Raw genomic sequence first — 24,641 nt, 5'->3', positions numbered from 1 at the left:
GTGCGAATGGTATCTTTTCTGGCCATTCGCGGTAATTGTCGGTCATCTTTCTGAGAATCACAGTGATTGTCTTGTTGGCGGCTTCCACCGCCCCATTTGTTTGAGGTCGATATGGTGACGACTTGTGGTGTTTGATCTTGTACTTTTCGAGTATTACGGCAGTTTCAGCCTGGAAGTGAGTGCCATGATCGCTAATGAGCTCATGCGGCACCCCATATCTGCAAATGATTTCATTCTGAATGAACTTTGCTACCTGCTTTGCTTGTAGAACCTTGTATGACTTTACTTCTACCCACTTCGTGAAGTAATCGATGGCGACTAGCATGAAACAATGCCCACCTGTTCCAGATGGGTTAACCTTTCCAATAATGTCGATTCCCCATGTTGAGAAAGGCCATGGTGATGTCAAAGTATATAACAGTGATGGCGGCACATGCTGTATGTTTGCGAAGATTTGGCAATTATGGCAGTGCTTGACGTATTGGCGACAATCTGTCTCCATCGTGGTCCAATAATACCCTAATCTCATGATTTTACGAACCAGCATATGGGCATTCATGTGTGGGCCACACTCTCCGTCATGGACTTCTTCCATGACTTTTTTCGCAGTTGGTGAGTCTATGCATCGCAGAAGGACATTTTGCGCAGTCTTCTTGTACAACTGTCCGTCATTGGTTCTAACGAACTGAGCGGCTAGCATTCGAATAGCGCGCTTTCCGCGGTTATCCATGTCAGGTGGATACTCTCCTGATTCTTTAAATTTCAGAATAGCATGATACCAAGGTTCGGCCTCGGTTTCTTCTGTGTCTCCGATTACATTAACATAAGCAGGTGATGATCTTCGTTCGACACATATCGGCATAGTATCCATATGATCAGGTATGTTGATTAGAGCAGCTAATTTTGATAGTGCATCAAAAACCGGTTTTCGTCTCCGGGGAGGTGCACGTACTTGACCTCGGTGAACAATTTTTCTAGTTCTTCGATTTTCGCTTGGTATGGAGCCAAGCTATCACTTCGGGTTTTCCACGTCCCGGCCACTTGGTTGATTACTAGTGACGAGTCCCCATGTACTACAAGCTTTTTGATGCCTAACTCGAGAGCACCTTTGTGCAATCCAAGTAGGCATGCTTCATATTCAACCGCGTTATTAGTGACGTTAAAGTCCAACTTGATCGAAATAGGAACATGTTCACCTTCCGGTGAAATGAGTAGAACTCCTATCCTGTAACCCCTGTAGTTCGATGCTCCGTCGAAATAGAGGTCCCACGTATCATTGTCTATGTGAACTATATCTTCGTCGGAAACGACCACGTATCCGAACCTCGCTTTCTTCTATCGGGTTATCCGCCAGAAGTCTCAAACCGCCCTTCCCTTTATCACTTTCAGCGGTACATATTTTAGGTCGAACTCGGAAAGCATTAAAGTCCATCTTGACACTCTGCTCGTAATCGGTTTTTCAAACAAGTATTTGATTGGGTCCATCTTCGAGTGGATGCAAACACTATGATCGAGCATGTAGTGCCGTAATTTCTTTGTAGCCCATACTAAAGCCAAACATGTCTTTTCGAGCTGAGTATACTTGATTTCATACTCCAAGAACTTTTTACTAATGTAGTAAATCGCTCTTTCCTCTTTATCGACCGTCTGTGCCAAAGATTGCCCCCATTGCGATCCGTAATCGTAAGATACAACAACAAAGGGGTAACCCACCGTTGGTGGGCTGAGCACGGGAGGGGAGGATAGTATTTCTTTGATCTTATCGAACGCAGCTTGGCAGTGATCATCCCATACAACGTGTTCCCCGACCTTCAATTTCTTGAAAATTGGCTCGCATATCATAGTTAGCCTTGCCACGAACCGACTTATATATTGGATTCTTCCCAGGAAACCTCGAATTTCCTTCTCGGTTTTCGGGTGAGGCATTTCCATTATGGCCTTTATTTTCGATGGGTCCACCTCGATGCCACGGTGGCCAACGATGTGACCCAATAGTTTGCCGGATGTGACTCCGAATGCGCATTTTTGTGGATTCAACCTCATGTTATACTTGCGCAATCGTTCGAAGAATTTGCGTAATGTACCAAGGTGGTCATCACGCTCCTTTGACTTGACAATCATGTCGTCGACATAAACCTCGACCTCTTTGTGCATCAAATCGTGTAACAATGTTGTCGCGGTCCTCTGGTATGTAGCCCCTGCGTTTATCAACCCAAAAGGCATTACTGTGTAGCAATAGGTTCCCCATTGCGTTCTGAACGCAGTCTTATGCATATCTTCTTTCGCCATCTTGATTTGATTATAACCGGCGTACCCATCCATAAAGGATAGTAACGCGTGTTTCGCCGTGTTGTCAACCAGGATGTCGATGTGAGGTAATGGGAAATCGTCCTTCGGACTTGCCTTGTTTAAATCCCTAAGTCCACACAAACCCGAACTTTACCATCTTTCTTAGGCACCTTTGAACGACGTTAGCCACCCAAATCCGAGTATTCTCGACACCTTGATGAACCCAGCTTTGAGTTGCTTGTCGATTTCTTCCTTGACTTTCAAAGACCAATCTGTATGCATTTTGCGTAGCTTCGCTTGATCGCTTATACCCTGGCTTGATTGGGATCCCGTGCTCCGCAATTTCCCTATCAATGCCTGGCATGTCTTTGTAGGACCATGCGAAAACATCTTTGAACTCATGCAACAGATCAATGAACCCCTGTCTTTCGGTGGGACTTAAAGTAGTTCCTATTTTAAGCTCCTGTGGTTCTAAGGTTGTACCCACATTGATGGTTTCGGTATCTTCGATGATCGAAGTTTTCTGTTCGTACTCTTCCAATCCCTTTATCAACTGTAGAGGTGGTTCTACTTCTTCTTCTCCTTCTTCTTCGACCAACTGTTCATCCTCGACCTCGCCTCAATGTCATTATTAAAACAATCATTTTCAAAGTTTGAATTGCAATGTAAGTAAGACGAGTCGTAAGCAAACTGGTTCATATTATTATTGATTTGAAATCGCGCGAAATGCGCTAACATTTGAGCCAACCGATCGAATTCAGGTGGCGAGATAGGGGTATTCGGGACAGCCCCTAATACCACCATTAGGAAAAGGTGCATAGGAAGGGAAAGCTAGGGGGGGGTATTTTCAACACCGACTCCTTAGACTCGATCTTAGGACCTATCTCGGACTCGGACTCCGACTCGGACTCGGACTCGAATCGGTAACATCATTTGGCTTGAACATCTCTCCTTCTCCCGTTGTCAACTTGAAAAGAAGTCCTTTGTTGTCAGTCCACTTGATTGTTTTCCGCCATCCCGTGTTGGTCCTAAGAGGATCCACATCGGTGATGAGGGTAGATGGGTCAAACCGCTCGCTTCTCAGGATCATGCTTACCAAATCTTCGTTTGGTATTGGTGATTTCTTCTCTTCACCGAAAAGGAGACCCATGGCTTTCTCGTCATCCATTGGGTCCGATTTGGTTTCTATTGGCATCACGGTCAGAATGTCCTCAGGGATGTAGTAGCAATCTTGGAATACTTCGATTCCTGGGACCATGAAGTTCTTCTTTGGGTCAAAGATAGGTTCGGGGAAGTCCATGCAAGGGAGTTCTTCCCCAGCTCTCACGAAGTGACCGTTTAGAGTTAGGTGATACGGTCCCATTTTGATATCTCGATCTTCGACCGTTCTTCCCCTCTTTTCCCGTAGATCTTTCTCAGTGGGCTCATATCCAAGCCCGAAAGTTACTCCTTTGGCTACGGGTGGTTTCAACTGGAACGCCTCCTCTCTTCTAGGATATAAAGAGAAACCGAAGTACTTCCCAGTTTTGAGAATCACCTCACAAACATGACTTCCCGTATGTAGATCCATATTTTCGGAGTTCAAATTCGATCATATTGACAATCTCGAAACCGCATGCGTCATTGGTAGCTTCGACCCTTACTTCGAAGTAATGTCTCCTCCTGCCACATACTGGCGTGGCGTCAATGGTGACGGTTTTGCCATTGAGTGGGACCTTGATTTTTCGATGCAGTGTTGATGTCACGGCCTTAGCGGCATGGATCCAGGGCCTTCCCAACAATAAGTTGAAGGACGAGCATATGTCAATTACTTGGCAACTTATTTTCTTTTCCACTTGCCCAGTCTGTACTACTAGATCGATAAGTCCACTCACTCGACGCACAGTGCCATCGAATGCCCGAACTGTCTGCGTAGTGGGGATGAAGTCATTCTTGTCCAAGCCCAGGATATGCGCCGTTTTCAGAGGGAGTACGTTGACGGCCGATCCGTCGTCAACCAAGGTCATAGGGATATGCTTGTTGAGGCACACGGTAGCAATATAGAGGGCCAGGTTATGTCGAGGCCCGAACGGCGCAGATCTTCGTCGAGAATGTCACACCGTTGGTAACCTGAGGCCGATTCTGGGCGATGTGAGCGACCATGTCCGCAGGAGTAGTATTTGACGACACGGTCATGTTCATCAAAGCTTGCAACAAAGCTTGACGATGCTCGAAAGAGCTCAAGATAAGTTGCCAAATAGATACGTCGGCCTTAGTCTTTTGGAGTTGCTTGATGAGGGAAGCCTCGGAGGTCGACCCTTCACCAAGAACTTCGACCACTGCCGGCTCCTTTTGAGGTGCCTTACTCGGGGTATCCTTAGCCTTCTCCACACGATATGGGCGTCCGGATCTAGTCAAATGGTTTGACTCTAGGGCGTCTTGCCTCGCCTTTAAGATTTCTTCTTGGGTATGAGGAATTGTCGCACCTTTGACGAGGTAAACATCATCCTCGTCATCGGCCCAAACGCCATTGATTTCATTGCCGCTTCGGAGTATGTAAGGAGTACAATCGACCACAAAATCCCCGAACGTAATCTCGTTTCTCGAGCTTGGTAGGAATTTGGAGCAATCCACGAATATTCTTCCGACGAAAACCCCTTTTAGACGATATGGGCGGATCAAGTGAGAGTAATCGACGCTATCTTCAGTAGAGACAAAGTTAGTGTGGTCGCCAAATGGATTGGTGACGTTGTTGGGTTTTATAGCCGGGATTGGGAGCGTTCCGTTCTCAATCATATCTTGAATTTCGTGCTTTAGTCTAAAGCACCTTTCGCATCGTGTCCCTTCCCTTGATGAAAGGCACGAGGGCATTCGGTTTAAACCATTTGCCTTGTTGATCGGCAGGAGGGTCCGCAGTTGGACCAATGGGCTTCAACTTTCCTTGGGCCATGAGCCTTTGGAGAGCATAGGCGTAAGTGCACCCGATATCAGTGAATACCCTCGGAGCTTGGCGCGGAGGCCTTTTTGACTGTCCATCTAGGAGATTGACAGTTTCAACAAAGTGGGCCGCTGGGGCGCTTTTGCTTTAGATGACGAAGCCCCTTGGTATCCCTTTTGGCTTCTCGGCTTGAAGAATTCGGACATCGTCCTCTACCTTTATCCCGATCCTTATCAATTCTTTGAAAGAACCAAAATTCTCGGTATTTCGAGCATTACGGTAAACAGGTCGTAGATTCTTTACGAACTTATCCACCATTTCAACTTCGTCGGGCTTCTTAGCTAGTTTCACGCTTTCAGCGCGCCATCTTGCGAGGAATTCAGTAAAGCCCTCTTTCTCTTTCCGTGTCATGACTTCCAAGGTTCTTATGTTGGTTTGAATCTCAACATTGTCGCATAGTGCTTACGAACTCCACCGTAATATCTTCGAAAGTGGGGAAGTTCTTGAGGTCAAGATTGTAGAACCAAGCCTTTGGGTGTTCACCCGAGAGATTGGGCGAAGATTTCGAGAGCATATCGCAGGTACTCCCTTCAGTGCTAAGTACCCTTTATAGGCCTTAACATGGTGGATCGGATCTTCATGCCCTTGAACTTTGGGATGTCGGTGAGTACCATGTTCGTGGGCAACTTATCCCGAATCGGCGTAGGTCCTAGCATTCTCATAGTGGATGTTCTTCCCCTGGGAGAGCTTCAAACGGTCTTCGATGAACTTGAACCGTTTCTCCGGATCGATCGGCCACGGTGGAGGGGTGGAGGTGAATCTTCACTCAGCCTAGATTCGATTGCTTCCATTCGGGTCATCATGAGGTTCACGGCCTCGCAAGCTTGTTAACAACATCTTCCATTGCTTGACGTCGGGTTTTGGGCGGCCTTTCTACAAGAAAACCCCGTACTGAGTCAATATTTAAAGTAAGAGCCCCTGCACACTTAAGGACACGACCCCAACTTGACTCAAACACAGACTCGACTTGAGATTGGTTAACCAAAGGTTCGACTCACGGTTTGATTTAGACATTGGTTCATTTTAGACTCGACAAAACGACATGACTCAAGCTGTCATAACTCGATTCTAAACTGGACTTGGTGTGACCAAACCCGTGATTGGGCTAACATAGCCCATGGGTTCGCGTGAAACGTCCATAAGGGCCTAGCCTGGACGTTTTTTGTGGACTATTCTAGACCAAAAGGTCGACCAACATGACTCAAAGCCCAAGAGGTGAGTTTGGGTGACCCAACAAGGTCGTGTTCTAGACTCTTAGAACGAAACACACCCGGCCTAACACGGCCATGACCCGGACACAACTTGACGCATTTCATGCTTGGTTGAGGTTCGAGAGGCATTTTGGATTGGTTTTGAAAAAAATGAAAGATTGATTCGAAAATGAGATTTGAAATGGGCAAAGATGCCGCTATAAAAGCTCATTTTGGGCCGAAAATTCAAGTCCTATTTGGGCAGCATTCCGCGTTTTTAAAACCATGCTATTTTGAAAGTAAGTTGTTCAAAAGTTCGGTTTTGAAAAGGACATGGGAAATTTCGAAAAAGACTCGGGAAAACAAATTGCACATTGTCATTCTCATGTTGTAAGGATGTATGCTCCTAGACATCTCTAAGTCTCGGCAAGTCTTCTACAAGAAGGTCTATGCCCTCCATCCTTTTGCGGTCTTATAGAGCAAGGTGTCTTAAGGTAAAGTACCTTGAAGATCGTCCCCACCATCAAGAACCACGCGAGGCGAAGTGGAAGCGAGCAATGTGCAGCTTCCTAGCATAGTGGGACGTCGCCCCCCACGCATCACGAAGAAACGCTGGGACGGCCCGGGCAAGTCCTTAAGGGTTTATGCATGAATCGTAGCACTATGAGTAATGTTTTACTTTCCAACACTTTCTTTTCAAGTTTCACCTCGGAGGAAAAGACCCTAGAAACAAAGTGTAACTAGTCCTCTTTTCCCCAGCGGAGTCGCCAAACTGTGGACAAGGCCCTCGGGAACTGCGTCCGATGGATCCACACCTGACATAATCGACTCGAGGTTCTTTCGAATCGAATTAAGACATATTAGAGTCGCCACCAAGTTTTTTGGGAACTTGGAACCGTTCAAGTCAACTTTACACCTTTCATCGAAAAGCATAAAGCCAATCGACTACGAGTGATTAAAGATAAAGACTTGTACCCTATATCACTCGATTTGAATGACTCTCGTAATCCAATGGTATTTAGACGGATCCACAAACCATAGATCTTGAGTAAGGGGTGAGGGTACGTGTTGGGAAGCCCATAAGGACACCCAACCCCGCCCGTCGATAACGGCCTCTACTAAGTCAAGTGTCGGATTTCAAACAAGGTCATAGCTACTACGATGTATGATATGCAAACGTTGTTTTAACCCTATCATGTGACAACAATTTCTATGTCGTTTTAGATGCAACTAAACTAACTTTGTCAAAGTTGTAACTTAGCATGTGGGTTGATTGATCTAACAACATGTAAAGCAAACAAACAAGGCTTAAGGGGGAATGGGGGAGCCGTTGGGATCTACCTATTACAACCCAGGCATTTCATGCCGACACAACAACAAATTAAAGATACAACTCGATCTAAATACAATTGCTACATACAACTCCAAACACGACACAAAACACACGGCCATTGGGCCTTGAAAACCGTGCACATGGGGGAGGTGACTCACGGCCTACATGACACACGGCCGTGGGTCCCTCCTCGTATTGCGTGCTCTCACTTAATCCCATCGAATTAGACATTGGGCTACGCACCAAAGCATGCATTAGCATAAACCGGGCCATGTTGCTTTAAACAACATGCGGTTTACTACGCTCCTACAAGCATTGGGAACAACCGTCTAACCAAATAAAACTAAGGTTTTTAGAAAAGGTTTTGACTCAAAAAGGAGAACTAATTACAAATAGATTACAAAACGTGACTCAAAGAAACATAAATTAATTACAAGTGATAAAACAAATAAAGAACGAACGATGCAAAAACAAACGAAATAGGAAAGGCCAAACACACGGCCAAACACACGGCCAACCACGGCCCAACCAAAGCCAACCTAGTTCCTAAGTTAGATTTATTGATTAGATCGAATGATTGCGAAAAGGAATCGAAAACAAGTTAGAAAACGAGTTAAAAACGATGTTGATTGATTGTCGCGCAAGGGTGCATTCTACACGGCCTAAAGGGTCCAATTAGGTTAAATTCGCTAATTAATTTAACTCATCGAGTGTCAATAAGAAGGTGCTAATCACGCACTCTTATACTAGCGAGAAATTAGGTGAAAGAGATAGATGCATTCAATTATTTACAGAAATCGTCGATTGATTTTATAACTTACGTCGAAGCCACCTAAAGTGTCTAATTAGATTATTAAATCGATTTAAAGTCATCTAATTACGTCATAGGTTAACAATCAGAAGTTAAACTAACATGCAACGGGTCCTAAGGTCCATCGATTTGGCCGAAACAAAGAAGAGGGTCGAAAGCGAAGATCGAAGTTAGATAACTTGTTTTATTTATGCCCTACCTTGAACACGAGGATATGTAAATGAGACGGGGTGTACGACCGACAGAAGGAGCGGTTTCTTTTCCCATCTCAAGTCAACGCGGGTGTTCATGGTGGTACTTTAACTCATACTCGGACTAACTAGTTTCGTAGTTAATTTAAAACAAACGATAATTAAAACGAAAAACAAACAAAAAAAGACAATAAAAAAAGGCAAAAAAACGAAATAAAAAGAGAGAAGAGAAGGGGATTTGATGCACCCTCAACCTACATGTATCGTTGACACCGTCTTGGGTCGTAATCGATGGTAGATCTTATCTCGAGAGGCCGTCGTCGACGAAGTAACAAAGCAACACGCGTTTTGGAAAGTTTCTGGACAGCAGTTTTAAAACAGTGATATCTCCCTCGTTTCACGACGAAAATTCGATCCGAAAGATGTTTTGGAAACTAGAAAGAGAGGAGAACAAGGATCTTAAAGCGACCCCGGCTAGTTTTGGGTTATTGGGCACGAAAAACGAGCACAAACAGAACTGGACAGACAAGAGTAAACCGCGAAAACAGAGTGTTATTTCACTCTGTTTTTCGAGGGATCTCGTGTGCTCTCAAGGTCAATTCGGCTCGTAAATCTTTGTCTAATGTGTAGATGGATGTTATGTGGTTAATTAGGAACAAGAAACTCGAATTTTTATGGTGATTTGATGGAGGAACGAAAGGGTTTTCGAAGGAGACACACAAACAGTTTCAGTTTGTGTGTCGGTTTTGTTTAGGGTTTTTGGAGGATGTTTAGGGTTTGTTTCTGAGGTTTAAAGCTTGTGGGTGATGGTTGGATGTATGGAGAACTTAGAGGAATGATTGTATGGTGAAGGGGTGGTATTTATAAGGGTTTAAAATAGGTTAAAAGGGAGGAGAGGCAAATCGGGCTCAATGAACATAGCTGCTGTCCATCGGTTTTGGGAGGGGTTTCTAGGGTTCGTTTTGGGGGATTTCTTGGTGATCAAGCTAGGATAATATGGGTAGGATACTAGGGTATGGGTTAGGGTTAATGGGTACGGGTCTTGGTAGTGTTTGAAGCGGGTTTGGGCTCGGGAATTGGCTCGCAAAACAGGGGACTGTTTGCGGTTTGGGTGCGGGCTGCTTGTGGTTGGTTTTGAACGAGAATTTGGGCCATGGTATGGGGGTTCGAACATGGGTTGATGGGTATTGGTATAGGTGGGTTAGTGTACTCGAGATTCGTGCCAATTCGCAAAGGAAACGGGCTTAAAAACCGAGCTAAAATCGAGCTCAAAACACACGATGCAAAACGAGTTTTTCGCTTTTAAAATTGATTTTTCAAACCAATTAACAAATTGAAATAAATGACTTTTCAAATCAAATATACTTATAAAATGATTTTTCAAATCAAATATTTATTTTATTTTCAATAAAATAACTTAAGAAAATAAATTCAAAATAAAGCTTTAATTTAAATATCATTTAAACTAAATAAAAATGAATTCACTCAAAAAACACATTAATTTTAAATATCATTTAAAATAACAAAATGAACCCACTAAAAACATTAATTCAAATATCATTTAAATTAACAGAATGAATTCACTAAAAACGTTAATTTAAATATCATTTAAATTAATAAAATACTTCATCGACGACGCCCATTCTACCTCGTAAAACGAGCTCCAAATAATGACAATGACAACTAAAGAATACATGTGTCCTATCATCATCGGGTGTTTGTCGGGTTCTCTATAAATTCCAATATCGACGGATACGGGTATCTACATGAATGATGGTGCAATTGCAAGGGAATGAGTGAATCTGGTGAAGAACCCACCAATTGCATTCATATCAATACATCCTTTTTGTGTTGCTCCTCTCATTGCCATTTTTACTGCACTAAAGTGAAAAATGATTTGATAAATTGAAATCTGGAATAGAAAGATTGCAACTTTATGAAAATATCTTGAGTTAGTGATTGAAAGAAGAGATTAGCGGTGAAACCAAAACACCAGGGAGACGGGAAATTGGGAATGGAACGAGAGTTCAAGCGAGGGTTTTAGAGGTATAAAATATTAAAATGTAGTATAATGGTGACCTAGGTTGCACGAAAACGGACACGCACACAACACGATATACGGCACTCCGATTTTTATAGGACACGGGACACGGCAAAAAAAAAACCAATATACATATTAAAATAAAGGGAATTTAAAGCCCATTACAACCAACATCTAAACTTTTGTCATTTAAAGGTTACAAAGTCGTAAAATGACAACCAATACTAATGTATTATACATGAAAATCAATTACGTCTTACAAACTACAAAGTTCCAAATTACAAAGCCAAATTTAAATAAACTTTAAAGTCTTACAAAATAAATACTTCGTAAAAAACATGAAAGGTTCCAAATTACAAACCCCATCAAGCATCATTACCCGATGCATTATCATCAACGATTCTAATGTCCTAATTAAGGACTCCATTCGGATATTAGAGGTGCAGCAAACAACAAACATTAGACATAATATGAGTGTCCTAGCTTTTAAAAATTACCCCCAAATCAAACAAACCTTATCTTTCGAAAATTACCCCCAAATCAAACAAACAATCTCCAAATTAAAAACCCCTAAATTTAACAACAACAACAACAACAACAACAACAACAACAACAACAACAACAACAACAACAACAACAACAACAACAACAACAACAACAACAACAACAACAACAACAACAACAACAACAACAACAACAACAACAACAACAACAACAACAACAACAACAACAACAACAACAACAACAACAACAACAACAACAACAACAACAACAACAACAACAACAACAACAACAACAACAACAACAACAACAACAACAACAACAACAACAACAACAACAACAACAACAACAACAACAACAACAACAACAACAACAACAACAACAACAACAACAACAACAACAACAACAACAACAACAACAACAACAACAACAACAACAACAACAACAACAACAACAACAACAACAACAACAATAATAATAATAATAATAACAACGATTGATTTCGATATATGATTAATTAGAAACTTAGTTTTATGTAGAGATTATTATAGAAATTAAAACTAGATTGAGAAATTAGGGAAAAGTGAAAAGTCACCTGGTGAGCAATGAGCACAGGTCGCCGATGAGGAAAGGCGGCGACAAAGAAAGACCGCCTGATGTAAAATATAGTACGAATTGAATCTGAACAGTACATTGGACTGTTCATTTAAGGTTGATAAAATACGCAGCGGAAATTAAACTGTTTATTTTTGGTTTTTTTTTGTATAATATTGAACGAAAAACATAAAAAGGATATGTATTAGTTGTGAAAATCTCACAAGACCCCTCAACTAAAACTAGGATATGACGTGAATAAACTCTCCTCCCTCGCAAGGAACTCGAACTCACACACAACTGGTTTTGTGACTCTTACCTCGCAAGAATTGACTCACACTCTAATCTCTCTGATCCCTCGCAAGAAAGAAATAAGACACTCAAAGCTCGCAAGCAATAAGCAACAAGAAAACTTGTATTAATTCTCAAACTCAATGTATTCTGAGTAACAAGGATTACAAGACTCCCTATTTATACTATTAACATAACCTCCTAAACATAATAGAAAATAATAAACTTTCCTAAACTAATTAGGAAATAATAATAACTCTATCTAGAATTAGGAAACTAAACTTTCCTAAATAAATTAGGAAAGTATTACAACAACTCGACTTACGAAAATAAGATAATCCTATTTGAACACAAAATACTTATTATCTAAATACAATTAAACTAGGATATGACTCCTTTTAGTAAGAAGTCTCAACGTCTCTTCCTTGGGCGTCAAGTAAACACGTGAACAATGCTGGAGCGTATTGAACAGACCGCGTGTGTGTTTATTGATCTGTCTTCGGTTCTGACTGATTTCTTCCCAAATTACCACGGTTGCTTGTCTTGAATCAACCTTAAATCCTTTAATCATTTTTGAAATATTTCCACTTATCAATAAATCATTACCTCCTAATGCTTCTGCATCATTCTCCCTTTCTTTAAAGAAATTTGTCCTCAAATTTTGAAGATATGTGAAACCACCTGTAGATACCCAGTATCTGCACCTTCCCAAAAACCATCCGATGATGATCGGACTATAACGTGTTTTTGATATGCGTGCGTGGATTGGCTATACATGAGACGGTTTAATGTACTACTCGGATATGAAAAATGATTTCAAAAGTTTTCTAACTTCATTTGCATTAAAATAACACTATTTAGAGTTAAAACCGTCTTCGGACCCAAAACCGACTTAGAAACCCGCAACTCGAGTCAACCTGAGTCAACCCAAATCCCGAATGTCAAAAATAATGCCATGAATGTCTTTATCATGTCATTTCCATTAAAATGACCCTAATTAGAGTCAAAACCAACACCGAGCCAAAAAATCGACTCGAAATTCAAATCCCGACTCACACGGGTCAAACCCGAGTCAGGCACACAAAACACCTACCTCAAGTAACACCCAAAATCATCTTATTAGATGTCCATATTGTTACACGATATCCTATTTGGATACCACACATCAATCCAACCAAACAATGGATGGAGAATTGTCCACGTCCAAATTGAAAAGGACAAGGCACCCCATTACATCACGAGGTAGCTCGCGCCTAAAGCAGGTGTCTGCTTAGCCTCCAAGCAAACTTAACCGACCTACCATTCCATATTTCTCTATAAATACCCACCATCATACACCATAATCCTGACGCGAGAGTCCGCCCCCTCCTTCTCCCTTAAACTTCTAGACCCGACTTCCTAAGTCACAAAATCGACACGTGTTTACGACCTACCGATCGTAAACACAAGCCTTATACATTTTGTTTGGTACCGTCGCCGTGCATTCGACCGACCCATTTGACCAACTCAATTCATTAATCAACATGTTTTAACTAACATATTTTTAACATATTTTCAAAACTAAATCCTTTTTTAAGGCACCTTTTTAAACTTCTTTGATCGCGATTAGTCACAACGAGAAAACCGTCTCTAAAGTCGTCTACTTCGCAAACATCAATACACGTAAGTTTGAGGGTGTAAATATCTCATTTATTTCATGTCCTTACTATTTTCATAACTTTATAAACATGAACAATGCATAACACGATTCAAATATAGGTTAGACGAGCCAAAACCGAGTTTTGGCCTGAGACAGAAGCTCCTTGCTATGCAGGGAGGCTCGCGCCTCTTGTGGGTGTCTGGGTCAGACTCATCCGTGTTTGAGTTCGTCTTTCCTTCAACACTTTCTTTTAGTTTTACTTTTACTTCTTTATTTTTACGGTTTTTACCATTTTAATTCATTTTTATGATAAACATATTTTGACCATTACCGAAATCATCCTTGGTTCCTTATACCATGACGGTTTAATCCGTGATTCGATGATATTATTGGTCAATTACAAATTAATCGGTATTTTAACACCCTTTTTCTTTTGTTTACCATTTTTCTCATTTGTTTACATTTGTAAATATATTAGTCATAATTCATAATCATCCTTGGTTCTTTATACCATGTCGGTTTAATCTGAGTACGATGATTAACTTGACTAATTACAAAGAAATGATCTTAACATAATTAGTTCAAATCAAACATTTTACATTTTTATTTGTAAACTATACTTTTCAAATATGCAAATCCGACAACGAATGTTACTAACACAATAGTAATTATTCTGAGTCATGCAAACAATACTTGCAAATCTTTTATTCGCAAATACGGTTTTAAACAACCATTTTAACAACCAGGAGGCATCTCTTGGTTCGCCCCATGGCTCGCGCCCCAAGAGGCCCTCTGCTTTCATATTTCAAAACCTGGGCAGAGCCCCTTACCTCGCCAATAGGCTCGCTCCTTAATGTGGCTGCCTGGCACTGTTCTGCCTCGTTTTTAGCACTTGTCTAGGACGATCCCGATTACGGTTAATCCGAATACATGACGGATCAGATTGACAAGCTTACGTTTTTACACTTTGTCATTTGACACCCTTTTTCAATAAATGGATCGTGTTAAGCATCATAACCCGAATTTGGTAAACGGATGTTTAATTTCCGTTCTCATACGCAAATCAACCATAAATCCAACTTGACATCTTATACTTGATACTTGGATTAAATCAACCGACATAGAAAGCTCTCACATGTTAGGTTAAACTTTTGGATGTGCATTCATGCATTTACACCGTTTTATCAACTCTTGCACTTAAACAACCACGATCGATCAGTAGAGGCCGCTACCGCGGGCGGGATTGGGTGTCCGATTAAAGGGCTTCCCAATACGTACCCTCACCCCTTACTCAGAATCTTTGGATAGTGGATGGCCTTATCCAGGGCGCACGAGAGTCATTTTAGGCATAGAATGCTAAAAGGGGGACGAGTCCTTATCTTTAGTACCTATGTCAAACACCTCTTTTTGCCTTGATTGACCTAGGTATAAAGTGGATTTGAACGGGTTCCAAGCATCCCACAAATGCTTGGTGGCGACTCCGAACATCTCTAATCGTTTCGAGACCTTTGCCGAGACGAAACCGGCCGATCTAAAGCGATCCGGTGGAAAGCATTTTTACGCCACCGAGCATGGCTTTCAAAAGACCGCTGCATGTCCACAGATTGGCTTGGCGTGCAGGTGGCCCGTGACTACGGACCGGCAGGTGGCCCAAATCCACAGACCGTGCTCGTGGCCCATGTCCACACCACCCGAATTAAAAACGAACCATACAAATTTAATCATGATAATAGTTACGATCCCAAGTAGAACCCCTTCGAACTCCTCCAATGTAGCAACCCTCTTGCAGATTCTAGGATTACTCCCTTCGTTGTTAAGCCTATACCCTTTGAACCATATTTTCTTGTGCCTTCCACCCCACCTCCCTCCTTGCACAAGTGTTGCAAAGTCAAAACGAGATTTGTTTGGAATAATCAAATCATCTTGAGCTTCCATATGAATCGAACTCACGAAGTAACATTGATAGTTCCCACCATATAGTTTCTTGTTAATGGATATATCAAGTGGCGACTTATACGGTTCTTTGAATTGAAAATCCGAATAAGTATTATCTTGTAGTACCTCCTTATCTATGATTGGTAATAAACAAGAATCGTCGGACTTACCGTTGGACATATTTGGAATTTCTTCATTATCACCTTCATCTAATGATTCAACAATATTTGTGTCAATCTCGTTTTCCCTTTTTGATTCATCACACTTAATCGGACTTTCTGCTGAACTGTTTGTTTGGGCAAGATAAGGCATCTCCACAATCTGACAGTCACCTATACTGTTCTGTGCATGCTTTTTTGCTACTTCTTCGTGAACGTCTTGCTCTTCTTGAAACTTGTTTTCGACATGCTCTTCTTCTTCCTCATGAGTAACAACAAACTCAATCTCATCTTCCTTGATCTGACTAGTTTGGAGATGTAAATTCCGAACCACTTCTTCTTGTTGATCATCATCACTCAATGGTTCAACACCATAGATCATTCTTTCTTCCTTGTCGCCTTTCTCGTGACGTGGACTCTCGTTTTCTAGTGTGACAAAATTAGAGATCATCTTGCGAAGCTCTTGCGTGGTTAGAGCTCGTTGTTGAGCACACTCATTAGCTATGTGTCCATAGCCTTGACACTTGAAACATCGCCTCATAGAACTTCCCCTAGTAGGCTCCACGACTACTCCTTTGCCTTTATCTTTCACGTCTTCTATTTGAACTTCCTTAGGCTTGCTAGATTCTGGCTCTGAATAAGAACTTGAACCTGAATTTGCTCCTCTTGAATAGGCATAAGATTTTCTTGCTTTATCATGTTTCTCAAACTTTAAAGCCAATCTACAAACATCATCGAATCCATTGTAAATCTGAACTTCGACTCTAGAAGCAATTGATGGCGTAAGTCCCTTGATGAATCTTGCAAATCTATGCTCTTCTTTCTCTTCCAAGTCACAAAGAATCATCATCTTTTCAAACTCTTTAATATACTCAGCCACGAACAGCCCCTCTTGTGATAAAGCTTGCAACTTTAGGTAATTTTCTTGATCATAGTCTCTTGGTAAGAATCTCCTCATAAGATGCTTCTTTAGCTTCTCCCAAGTATCAATCTTGCCTTTCTTATCTCGCTTCCTCTGTTTTTTCAGGTTTTCATACCACAATGATGCATATTTAGTAAGTTTTAGAATAACTACCTTGAATTGTTTATGCTCACCATACTCCTTTTATTCAAAAACTCGTTCAGCTTGCCTAATCCAATTCAAGAACTTCTCGGGATCCAAATCTCCAATGAAATCAGGTATGTCAAGCTTTAGACCTCGATCATCATCGTTCTTGCTTTCCTTCTAAGGTTTGGAAATTGCATCATCTGAATCTGACCCACGGGACCTACTTCGACTTGGACTTCGTTCTCTACCTCGTCCAACTGGAAGGTTCTTCATCATATATTTTAGCTCGGCCATAGCTTCCCTCATCTTATCTATTTGCGTTTGAAGTGTGCTTGTAACGTCTCCAGTACCCTTGCTTGAATCGGCATCTCCTGGCATCTTCACTTCCCAAGATTAACTTGTTAAGAAACAAATTAATAACCTGGCTCTGATACCAATTTGATGTAAAATATAGTACGAATTGAATCTGAACAGTAAGTTGGACTGTTCGTTTAAGGTTGATAAAATACACAGCGGAAATTAAACTGTTTATTTTTGGTTTTTTTGTATGATATTGAACGAAAAAATATAAAAAGGATATGGATTAGTTGTGAAAATCTCGCAAGACCCCTCAACTAAAACTAGGATATGACGTGAATAAACTCTCCTCCCTCGCAAGGAACTCGAACTCACACACGACTGGTTTTGTGACTCTCACCTCGCAAGGATTGACTCAGACTCTAATCTCTCCCTCGCAAGAAAGAAATAAGACACTCAAAGCTCGCAAGCAATAAGCAACAAGAAAACTTGTATTAATTCTCAAACTCAATGTATTCTGAGTAATAAAGATTACAAGACTCCTTATTTATACTACTAACATAGACTCCTAAACATAATAGAAAATAATAAATAAATTTTCCTAAACTAATTAGGAAATAATAACTCTATCTAGAATTAGGAAACTAAACTTTCCTAAATTTATAGGAACGTATTACACAACCTCGACTTAGGAAAATAAGATAATCCTATTTGAACACAAAATACTTATTATCTAAATATAATTAAACTAGGATATGACTCCTTTTGGTAAAAATTCTCAACGTCACTTCCTTGGGCGTCAAGTAAACACGTGAACAATGCTAAAGGGTATTGAACAGTCCGCGTGTGTGTTCATTGATCTGTCTTCGGTTCTGACTGATTTCTTCCCAAATTACCACGGTTGCTTGTCTTAAATCAATCTTAAATCCTTTAATCATTTTTGAAATATTTCCACTTATCAATAAATCATTACCTCTTAATGCTCCTGCATCACCGACGACCGGAGGAAGCAAGGGGCTGACGGCGTAGAAGGAGTAAGGAGAGAAGTGAGATGTACGGGGAGAAGTGATTTGTGAAGTCGATATAGAATTTAGAAATCAAAGTTGTTTTCAAAACCATTATTTGGAGTGTCCAGCAGACACGGACAGTGTCCAACCAAGTTAGGCCGTTCTTTTAAAATAAAAACCGAGGACACGATTTTTGGCGTGTCCAAAATATTTGCAGGCGTGTCTTATGCGTGTCCGTGTTCGATACGGTGTCCGACACGGGAACGCCCAAAACTAGGCGTCTCCGTGCAACCTAGATGGTGACTTTGTGACTTAGGTTGTGAGTGAACTAAAAGTCTGATATTGACCTGACCTAAGTCGTACCCGACTCAAAATAGTATAAACCGACTAGAGTGGCTAATTGAAATGAACCGATCAAAATTGAACTGAAATTGAAAATTAAATAAATCCGATTCAAACCGAACAAATCTAACCTGATCTGAAACCGAATTGAATGACTCGTTTGCCAGGTTTATTTAGAGACCTAGAGGGGCAATCCCCAAATGAGTTTAACTAGTTATAGTACGAGAAAAGGGCGACTCTGATAATCATATACTCCCTCCTATTCACCATTTTCTTCCCTATTTCCTTAAACGGATTATTCAGGTTTTCTTCCCCTTTCTTTTTTTTGGAAACTTTTACTCTTATTTTATTCATTCTTCTCTCCTATCACCAAACCCCACTCAACTCACAATTCCTTATTTAATTTCTATTTATTCATTCCTCTCTCCTATCACCAAACCCCACCTAACTCACAATTTCTTATTTAATTCCTAATTATCCATTCCTCTCTCCTATCACCAAACTCCACCCAACTCACAATTCATATTTTATTCCTCTCCTAAAATATTGTGCCCACAACAAAGGGGAACAAAATGGAGAATAGGAGGGAGTATTATATTAAAGCAAAAACCAGTCTGCCACATGTTATTTGCTGAGAAATTTTGCCACGTGTCAACTCCGAGTTTAATAGTTACATTGAATACTTAATCTATTTATAGCAGTTATAACAAATCTTTAGTTAAAATTATTTAAAAATGTAAATAATAAATAAATCCAAGATTTAAGCCGTTATTCATGGAAAGTATAAAATTAATCTTCTCAAAATTAAAATGAGTACCCAGTTTAACAAGATGTGGTCAAATATTTACAATCTTAGACGTAAAGGAATTTGCATATAATGTTTGATCATAATTAATTTACCTTCTACTATTAGAATATCTCAACCCCATATCTTCTTCCCTTTGGTAAATGATTTTTATTGATTTTAATACTACGTACTTTATTTTAAAATATTTCGTCTAATATCTACTTTATAATTCCATTTTCTAGGGACCTGACGATTCTATTGCTGCTTCGTAGATTGAAATATTTCATCTAATATCTACTTTATAATTCGATTTTATAGGGACTTGACGATTCGATTGCTGCTCCGTAGATTAATTTACGAGTGTATGGGTTGTAGTTTGAGAGTCGAGTTTGAGGCCAAAATGATTGTACGTATAATGGCTTTTGAAGATTCAATTTTTTTTGTATATTATTTATCTCAATCATTTGTTTACTTTATATATTGTCTATTGAACTTGAAACATCGATCAATTTTATTCATTGACATAACATTTTTTGCTGACAGGTAAATTATAGATATACACTATGACCTGAGTCACCTGACACTTCATCGTGTCGAGACAAAGGTGGAATCTAAGAGAGGTTTGAGCATCGTCATTCATTCATTGAAAGAAATAGTCTGATATAAAAAATTGGTCAGGTGAGTTACAAATCAATGTTAAATAATTATGGAGTTGATAATTGTTGGAGTTTTTAATATATAAGAAATAACCTTTAATAAATTATGATTATTGAATATCGGTTATTTGTAATAATTTAAACTCGATCAATTCATGTGGTTTTATTTTTTAAATTTTGGCATTTGTTAGTCAAATTAAATTGAATATATTATTATTTGAGATGTAATTTTGTTAATTCGATCATAACCAATAACTAAGACTTTTAAATGAGATGACTATCTCCCAATGTATCAAAATAACCGAGTGAGTTCAAAATCTTAAATACAATAATGAGTATAATTAAATGTATATTGCGTGATAAACAAATATGAAATCAACACTAATTTTATATTCATTTTTTCATATTTTACCTCTCATAAGTTAAAAAATCAGAGGAAAAAAATAGAGTACTTCGAATAAAATTAAGCAACATATATAAACTTATAAACAGTGTGTGACAAATAAGGGTGATTAAATTTTCTAACGTTTAGTTATTTACGACGTACTAAATAAGAAAATACGTAAGTTTTTTTACTTTTAATGATATTTTTCATACTACCCGTGTTATTATTCCAATTAGAAAATTAGCATATTAATTTGGCCAAATTCATTCAAAATGATTTGGATTATGATTATTCCAATTATGATTATCCTCATCTAAACAATATTATTAAAATGCTAGATTGAGCAATTTTCTAAAGTGTCACGTGTCAACTTCTTAATTTTCTAAATAATCTATACAATATAGTTAAAAGACTTTTGAAACTTAAAAATGTTTTTCAATTGAAAAAGTTAATTAAAAAAAATCTCATTAAAAATGGGTTTTATGTCTAACCTTAAAGTTAAGTAACACCCAAAAACCCTTTATCTTTTACACTCTTCAATTTTAAGTCTTAATTTTCACGCCTCCTCCTCTCCCAATAATAAATTAGAAGGGTAACCAAAAAAGACGTCTACACAACTACTCTAATGTTCCAATTGCTATATAAACTTTGTACTCAACGGTCAACATGAGTTCTATCTCAACAATTCCACCATGCAATTACAACTATTTTCTCTCCCGTGTCATTCATTTTCTCAATTTGTAAGCTTCATTTTATTGTCATTGAATTGGGTAATTAAGGAAGAATAAGGGGCAGGCCTTCACTATTTTTGGTTTTATTTCACCGTCTTTTTATTGTACGATTTCTAGATCTTATTTTTTTGAAGTAACAATTGTGATAGAGTATTTGATTATGTTGTTTTGTTGTTAATTAGGTTGTGAATGAGAAGGAATCTGCTAGGTTGTGAATGGATAACAATGCATTCTAAATATTATTCTATTAGAGAAATGAAAGGGAATGGAAAGAAAAGGAAACAGAGAGATCCATACTCAATTTTGGAGAAAATGTAGAAAAATGACTTGCATATAATGTTGTACACAAAGTCTCATTTAGGTTTGGGTTGTTTTTGTTAGTTATTCGATAGCATGTAATGATATAGGTGAAGTGATGAATTTAGTGACTCTAGATGATACCGCATAGTTGATTAAGAAATATGTAATATTTTCTATTAATTAATTAAATTATTTCTTTAGTTTTGCACGACTTAATTTATAGTATTGGTTAAGTGGTTATGTAATTGAATTATATCATTGATTAATTGGTTATGTTGCATTGACGGTATTATGGCCTTTCAATGTACTTCGGTTTAATACAATTCACCATTGTTTAGAATGTCGCATGATTTTAAAAAAATATAGGTATATGTGATCAACAGATAATTATATTTTATACTTCGTACTATTTAACCTCAACTTAGATGATAAGTTAAAATTGGTTTAAAATGGTAATTGATCCTTAACTTTAGTTAATTGTGGAATTAAGTCGTTGAGTTTTAATCTATAGCATTTAGGATCCTTAACTTTGTCCATCTATTTATACAATTCATTGACACAAAAAAATCTAAATATATTCTATATGTTAAATTCTTTACATAATTGGTTATATTTCCTTGCACGAAATATATAAAATTTGATTTCTGTACAACATTTAGAACATGTACGTGTATGGGAGAAACCATTGGTCAAACTAATAAAAATGTTTAGGATTATGTTTGAAATTCTAATATTATTTAACTTTTGGATAAAGTTAAGGTATCAAATTATTACAATCAAAATTTAGGGGACTAAATTTCGCCATTGATCAAATATAAGTGGGTATATTACCACATTCGCGGTGCTCGGAGCAACTTATAGACCTACGATATATAAATGTTAACCCAAGTCGTCCACCGTTAACAAACCCGTGAATTTCACGGGTAATAAAACTAGTTAATGTAAAAAAGGGATCCTTTCCCATTAATATTCCAATGAGTAGATTGGATTGGAGTACTCCATATTACTCCCTCCGTCAAAATCATTTGTTTATCTTTGATATTCTTTGTGAGAGGTCTTTTATTCAAATGTACAAAAATAAATGAATTGGACGAAGAGAGTCTCTTTCAAGAAATGTAACTAACACAAATTGATTGAACAATTTATTGGAGACGAGTTAGATAGAGGTTAATATTGGATTCGTATAAATTGATATGTTAAAAATCATCCTTTGATTCTTTTTTTTTTTTGTGCTCTAATGTACTCTTCACAATACTTCTTTAACTTGCAGTTACTCTAATTAAGGTTGATTTAAAAATATATATCTACCATATAATTTTACACAAGTGGTAATACAACACTAACCAATCTTACTAGTATAAAAGCCAAGTTATTCTTTGGCTTCCTATTGGCTCCTTATATTCAGGAGGAGTGGGCCCCCACATATTTTAACTTGAATTAATTACTCTCTCTCTCTGCACTTGCATGAACTTCCGCAAATCTAATATTATGTCCGTCAAATATTCCGCCTGTTAATATTCTTGCTGTTAATTATTCAAAATTTCTGCAACATTTAAAAAAATAAAATTATTCTGGCTGTTAATTATATAAAATTTACTTAACATTTACAAAAAATACATCTTAAATCTTAAATTTACAAATTTACAAAAGATATTGAAAAACTAGATTAAATATCTATTACAACCAATAGATTACAAATTACATCACTAGAATCTTCGACCGCCTCATATAAAATTTACAAAATATGTAAATAAAATTACATTAAATATCTACCACTTACAAAACTAGAGGAAAATAATTACAAAATTAGAGACAATTACAGAATACCATTAAAATAAAATAAAAATAAAATGATAAAATCAAGGCACAAAAAATAAAAGACGATAAACTAAAATAAAAATAACAAATAAAAATAGAAATGATAAAATTGATGTAAAAATAGAAAAGACGATTAATTAATATACGTACTCTAATTTTACTCGAAAACATCCACATTAAAATAATAACCACAACCATATATCATTAATAAACACAATCATGCGTGTAATAGAACCGTAAGACTATTAACATAGTTGCGGGTCTGAAAATTAGAGGTTATAAAAACTTGCCAAATTAATTATAAACACAACAATATTCATTCAAAACAGAATTTTATGAACATAACGGTCTCAAAATAAATATAACATCTCATGATTTTAAATAGCTGACAAAAAATTTAAATGACAATCTTCCTTATATTAAAGAAAGAACAAATAAACACTTGTGGTTGATCCACGTCATATGTACAAGAACAATTTTCACTTTGAAAAGTTATCAATTGATGTCATAGTGACATCAGCACTATCACCCACGGTTTTTTTCGTTTGCAATTACTCATTTCACATTAGTACTATTTCATTGCAAAATTTATTTATTATCAACATTGCCAATGTCATTTTATACTAAAACTATATAGAAACATGTATAAAAGCATAAAAGTAAATGGAAAAAAATGTAAGGTACTACCAGATTTTAATTTCAAAAATTGTCTACGTATTAATAAAATTTCACGAATAAAACTAAAATTTGTTAAAGTTTTTGATATTTCATTAAATCTAAACAATTTAAAAAAGAAATGTAAATATTCTCAGTAACGATATCCCGAAAAAAAAATGTTAAGTTTTTTCTTGACTTCTGATTGGCTGTTGAGTTTCTACATGTGGGCCCCTCCATGTTTCCTATTCTATTTAATTACCTCTCTCCCCAGTTCAATTCCTATTTTTATCTTCTATTCCTATTTTAATTACTTATTTTAAAATATAAGTTAAAATGTCACAATTTACATAAAATGTTACAATTTACATACATTCAACGGGTCTAACATGTCAAATACCTTTATAATTCTAATAAAATACGGTTGTTTATTATCTGATATTCAAATCTAATATTTATCAAATATTGGAATCTCCAAATATGGACTATTTATATTGTCACAGTATTGAACACTTAATCACGCTCAATTATATGTTCATGTATCTGATGGCGCATGCTATTACGCAGTGAGGATCCTCTGTCCCACTTTTGTGTCTCATTGTGTGTGTCACACCACTTACATTTCGACATATCACTTGTGGCAAAATAAAATATTACAATATATAT

The 24,641-nt window shown here is 38.0% G+C and overlaps 1 long non-coding RNA gene across 2 annotated transcripts; it reads right to left on the bottom strand.

The window, feature by feature from the left end:
- Positions 1–10,568: 10,568 nt before the first annotated feature.
- LOC141646124 (uncharacterized) lies at positions 10,569–10,836 on the bottom strand. 2 transcript variants are annotated; one of them, XR_012545359.1, is made up of 2 exons: positions 10,777–10,836; positions 10,569–10,671 (listed from the first exon to the last, which is right to left on the bottom strand). It is a non-coding gene; the product is annotated as an uncharacterized LOC141646124 (long non-coding RNA). The 2 variants fall into 2 exon arrangements; XR_012545360.1 differs by having other exon boundaries at positions 10,569–10,666.
- Between the last annotated feature and the right edge of the window lie 13,805 nt (positions 10,837–24,641).

This window comes from Silene latifolia, chromosome 3, assembly GCF_048544455.1.
Source record: "Silene latifolia isolate original U9 population chromosome 3, ASM4854445v1, whole genome shotgun sequence".
Taxonomy (NCBI): domain Eukaryota; kingdom Viridiplantae; phylum Streptophyta; class Magnoliopsida; order Caryophyllales; family Caryophyllaceae; genus Silene; species Silene latifolia.
The sequence above is the reverse complement of the archived record's forward strand: the minus strand, read 5'-3'. Positions and strand labels throughout refer to the sequence as shown.